Source organism: Sceloporus undulatus, chromosome 4 (genome assembly GCF_019175285.1).
Source record: "Sceloporus undulatus isolate JIND9_A2432 ecotype Alabama chromosome 4, SceUnd_v1.1, whole genome shotgun sequence".
NCBI lineage: Eukaryota > Metazoa > Chordata > Lepidosauria > Squamata > Phrynosomatidae > Sceloporus > Sceloporus undulatus.
In genome coordinates, this window is record NC_056525.1 from 212,748,455 (window position 1) to 212,754,454 (window position 6,000).

General features: G+C 44.9%; 1 protein-coding gene across 1 annotated transcript in view; it reads right to left on the reverse strand.

The window, feature by feature from the left end:
- Positions 1-5,190, reverse strand: part of SNX16 (sorting nexin 16) — a 60,949-nt gene extending 55,759 nt beyond the window's left edge. The window contains 1 exon segment of the mRNA XM_042465268.1: positions 5,010-5,190. The gene's annotated coding sequence lies outside the window, so the exon portion shown is untranslated.
- Positions 5,191-6,000: the final 810 nt, after the last annotated feature.

The following is a 6,000-nucleotide window of genomic DNA, read 5'->3' on the forward strand; positions in this document are numbered from 1 at the left end:
CTGCTCTCTCGATCCCTGTCCCTCGTGGCTAGCGGCCCAGGGGGGACCGGCGGTAACTTTATTGTTACGCCGGATTATTAATACATCTTTGAGGGAAGGGCAATTTCCATCAGAATTAAAATCGGCCATTGTAAAACCTATATTAAAAAAGCCCTCCCTCGACCCCCTGGTACACAATAATTATCGGCCAGTCTCGCTGCTTCCATTCATGGGTAAGGTGATCGAGAGGGCGGTTGCGATCCAGCTTCAGACGGTCTTGGATGAAACTGATTATCTGGACCCATTTCAAACTGGCTTCCGGGCGGGTCACGGGGTTGAGACGGCCATGGTCGCCTTGGTCGATGATCTCCGTCTGGGCATCGACAGGGGAAGCGTGTCCCTGTTGGTGCTCTTGGACATCTCAGCGGCTTTCGATACCATACCCCATGGTATCCTTCTGGGGCGTCTGACAGAGGTGGGAATCGGGGGCACTGCGCTCCAGTGGTTCCGGTCCTACCTCTCTGGGAGGTCCCAGATGGTGCAGCTGGGAGACGTGTGCTCCGATGAGAGGCCCCTTAAAACCGGGGTCCCTCAAGGAGCCATTCTGTCTCCCATGCTATTTAACATTTACATGAAACCGCTGGGAGAAATCATCCGGAGACATGGGGCACGGGGTTATCAGTACGCTGATGACACCCAAATAATTTTCTCTATGTCTCCGACTGATGCAGTGACTGAGGATGGCGTCTCTCCTCTCAAGGCCTATCTAGAGTCAGTAATGGGCTGGATGAGGAAAAACCGACTCAAGCTGAATCCAGAGAAAACGGAGGTACTTGTGATAGGTTCCCCTGGTCCAGGAATGGCGGTGGTTCCACCTGTCCTGAATGGGGTCACGCTCCCTGTGAAGGACTCCGTACGCAGTCTGGGGGTGCTTCTTGACTCGTCGCTTCACCTGACTGCTCAGGTGAATGCGATGGTCAAGAGCACCTGTTATTAGCTTCGGCTTATTCACCAGCTGCGTCCATACCTGGCCCAGAGGGACCTAGAAACTGTTGTACATGCTCTGGTAACCTCGAGACTGGATTTCTGCAATGTACTCTACATGGGGCAACCCTTATACCAAACCCGGAAGCTTCAAATGGTGCAGAACATGGCAGCCAGGCTGGTCACTGGTGTTTCCAGGGCCAGCCATATAACACCTGTGCTGAAAGATCTCCATTGGCTGCCCATCCGCTTCCGGGCTCAATATAAGGCGTTGGTGATCACCTATAAAGCCCTAAATGGCTTGGGCCCAGGATTCCTGAAGGACCGCCTCTCCCCGTATATTCCGTCCCGCACCCTCAGAACATCTGGGCAGCAACTACTGAAGGTGCCTGGGGCTAGGCTTTCCTCCACCATGAAGAGGACATTCTCCATCGCTGCCCCGGCCCTTTGGAATATGCTGCCCACTGAGCTCCGCTCGTCAACCTCCCTGGCCCAATTCAGAAAGGATTTAAAAACCTTTCTGTTCCAACAAGCATTCCCCGAGTAAAATCCTGTGGGCCTCCCTCCTCTTCCGTGGCCAAGAGGTTGGGCTAATGGGGCTTTTAGCTTGTTATTTTATTGTATTTAGTTGTTTGACTGTTTTTATTGTACTGTATCCACTTTGTTTTAATGTATGTTGTGAGCCGCCCTGATCTTGGGAAGGAGCGGGATAAAAATAAAAACTTTATTATTATTTTATTTAAAATACCATCAATTCAGAGAGAACTTTGTTGTTGTTATATTTATTTATATCTTGCCCTTTCCCCAAAACTGGAACTCAGAAAGGCTTACAAGATTAAAACAGTACCATTAAAAACATAGAAAAGTGTTATATTAAAACAGAATTAAATTATTGCAATATTAAAACAGAATGCATATCAAAGAATAAAATATAGTTAAAAAGATAAATATGAGAAGCAACAAAGCAATAAGAATCGCAGATGCCACTAGAAAACAGAAAGCTTGTTGCTACATGCCTTCAAGTTGACTCCTATGTGTGGAGTGCTATCCTAGGGTTGACTTGGTAAGATTTTTCTTGCCTCTTAGGCTGAGAAAGTGTGACAGTGGTTTTCCCAGCCTCTAGAATTCCTAATCACATGTTGGCAAACATATGGCCCACATGCCCTCTCTGGGCACGCAGCGGCCACAGCAAGGAGATATGTGCTTTGTCAGAGGGTATTTGCCATTGATGTCCTCTAAGGCTGAGAAAGTGTGATTTGCCCAAGGTTACCTGGTGGGTTTCTGTGGCTTCAAAGGAAATTGAATACTGATCTCCCAGAGGGCTAGTCACAACAAACCTGTTACAGGATTTTCTTAGCAAGATTTGTTCAGAGGGGTTTGCCACGTTGGCTCTTGTTGACCATATAGCAATGTACAGTAACATCCAAAATCCACAAAACAGTAATATTCAGCCACTGGTGTTAGGGCAGCATCTGCAATGCAGAAATAATCCTGTTTGGCACTGCTTTAACTGCCAGGGCTGAATGCTGTGGAATCCTGGGAATTGTAGGCTGGTGAGCTATTTAGCCAGAGAGCTCTGATGCTACAATAAACTACAATTCCCAGGATTCCACTAGCACTGAGCCAAGGCAGTTAAAGCGGTTTCAGACTGGATTATTTCTGCCATAAATCTGAAATGACTTGAAGGCACAAAACAACAACAACAACAACAATAGATGGATTAAGACACTGGGAGACCAAGGTTTGTTTCCCTGCTTGGCCATGAAACCCACTGGGGGGGGGACCTTGGGCAAACTGCACTCTCTCAGCCTCAGAGGATGGCAATGGCAAGCCTCCTGGGAACAAATCTGGCCAAGAAAATCCCATGATGATGATGATAATAATAAATTTGTTTCCCAACTCTCCTCAAGGCTTAAGGTGGGGTACAGCATGTTAAAATACAAACATAATCAAAAACACATAAACCCACAGTTAAGGTGGGTTTTAAAGTTGCCATAAGTCAGAAATGACCTGACGTATGGCAACCTAAACCAAATTAGGGTTTCCACTAGTTAGAAATGACCTGAGGGCATGGAGCAGCAGCAGCAACAACAACAGATGGACTAGGACCAGGGTTGGACTCCCAACTCAATCATGAAACCGACTGGGTGTCCTTGAACAAGTCACACTCTCTCAGCCTCAGGGAAGGCAATGGCAAAGACTGCTCTGAAAAAACTTGCCAAGAAAACCCCATGATAGGGTACCATGAGTCAGAACTGACTTGAAAGCATACAGCAACAACAACAACAACAACAACAACAACAACAACAGATGGACTAGGGCACTGGGTGACCAGACATCCTCCTTTTCCAAGACCTGTCCTCCATTTCAACCTTTTGTCCAGGAGGAATTTCAAAATGTCCTCCACTTTGAACATGGCTAGGAAGCATGAATTTGCATTTATAACAGTGTTTTCAGCTTTTATTTGCTAGTGTCCAACATTGTTCTCAAATGTCCTTTCTTTTTGTGGTGCCTCGTCCTTCTTTGCGATTAGGAGGCATCTGGTCTACCTGGATACTGGGAGACCAAGGTTTGATTCCCAGCTTAGCCAATTTCAGGGTCACCATAAATTGGAAATGACTTGAAGGCACACAACAACAGCAACAAGAAGAAGATCACATGGACTAGGACACCGGGAGACCAGAACTGGACATGAAACCCACTGAGTGACTTTGGGCAAGTCACAATCTCTCAGCCTCAGAGGATGGCAGGAGCAACCCTGCTCTGAAGAAACCTGCCAAGGAAACCCTATGATAGGATTAGTATATATAGCATTGATTATTGTAGCATCTTTGAGACTAACTGAAAGAAAGAAGTTGTCAGCATGAGCTTTCATAGACTTCAGTCTACTTCCTCAGATGTGTTTGATCATTTTGGCCATGATAGGATTGTCATTAGTCAGAAGTGACTTGAAGGCACATAGCAACAACAACCACAACAACAACCACAACAGATGCACCCTGAGGAGTGTCCCAGAAGTACTCCTGTTTCTTGAGATGTCCTCACCACAAAATGTTGGACATTCAAAAAAAGTAGGATGTTTCCAAATAAAGGCTATGATCACTCCTATAAATGTCAATCTATGCTTCTTAGCCATGCCCAAAAGGGAGGACATTTGGAAGTTATCCTGGACAGAAGCAGGTGGAAATGTTGGCAAGGACAGGGGAAAAAGGAGGACGCCTGGTCACTCTGGATGTGACAAAATCAAAACTCAATTCAATAAATCTGAATTCATGCTTCTTAGTTCTGCTCAAAATTGAAAACCTTTTGGCCATTCCTCCTGGACAGAAAGAGGTTGAAAAGTAGGACGGACCTTGTTGAAGAAAGGAGGACGCCTGGTCATCCTGGATATGGCCAAATGAAGGATCAAAACACTCACAGAAATACAAATTCATGCTTCTTAGTCCTGCTCAAAATGGGAGGAAATTTTGGCCATTCCTCCTGGACAGGAGGATAAAATGGAGGACAGGGCCTGGAAAAGGAGGAGGTCTGGTCAAACGCCTAAAAAGACTCCCAGAAATATAAAGTCCTGCTTCTCAATCCTGCTCAAAATGGAGGACCTCTTAGGAATTCCTCCTGGACAGAAGGCGGTGGAAATGTGGAATGGATCCTGGAAAAGGAGGACATCTGGTCACCCTAAAAACACTCACAGAAACATAAAGTCGTGCTTCTTAGTCGTGGAGGAAATTCTGGAGGACCTTTTGGCAAGTCCTCCTGGGCAGGAGGGGGTTGAAAGGGAGGAGGGGTCCTGGGGGTGAAAGGAGGACGCCTGGTGACTCTGGATATGAACCAATAAAAAGATCCAAACATTCATAGCAATATAAATGTATGCTTCTTAGTCCTGCTCAAAATGGAGGGCCTTTTGGCCAATGCTCCTGGACAGGAGGAGGTGGAAATGGAGGAGGGGCCCTGGAAAGACCAAAGGAGGACTGCCCTGGGCCCCCCCCCCCCCCCCCCCCCCACCCCCAGAAGCCCTGAGCAAGGGAGGGCTGGAGGGGTCCACTCACCAGCTCTTCCACCTCCTCAGCCTCTCCTCCGGGTCTCTGGGCCTCCTCTTCCTCTTCCTCTGAGTGGAGGAAGCCAGCAACAAGGCGGAGGCGCCTACCTGCCTCGGGGACGCCTGCCTCGCTCCTTCTTCCCATCCAGCCCTCCTGGCCGCCGCTTGACTACAACTCCCGACATGCTTCGCGAGCCAGACGCGTAAACAAAGCAGGCCGCCTTTATTTCCCCCCAGAACTACAAGCCCCACAAGGCAGCGCGGGATGGGCTCTCGTCGGCTAAAACCGAGCCTTCTCTTTCCGCCCCGCCCCTCGCGTCGCACGGCCTGCTGGGATTCGTAGTTCGTGGTGGTTTTGAATCATACAGTATTGAGCTGAGGCTGCTGCTTCTAATGATGTTTTTTTTCCTCTCGTTGCCGCAGTGTGGGGCCAGGCGTCCTCCTTTTCCAGGACATGTCCTACATTTCAACCTTCTGTCCAGGAGAAATTTTAATACACTCTATGTATTATTAATAAAGTAGCATTTAATTAATTAATTAATTAATTAGCATTAAGTAAATAAATAAATTAGTATTAAATACATATTATTATTATTAAATTAATCGTTATTATTCTTAATAACTAATAATTAATCATAATGATAATAGGTTTATTGTTATTATTATCATTACTGACTATAAATAATAACTATTAATCATAATGATAATAAACTTATTACTATTATTATTATTAAAATAATCATTACTGGTTATTATTAATAATAACTATTAACCATAATGATAATGAACCTATTGTTATTATTATTAAAATCATTATTGATTATTAGTATTTATAATTGCTAATTAAAATAATTATAATAAATTTTTCATTATTATTAAAATAATCATTACTGGTTATTAATAATAAAAATAATAACAACAACAATAAATTTATTATTACTATTATTATTAAAATAACCATTATTGATTATTATTAATTATAGCTAATAATGATAATAAAC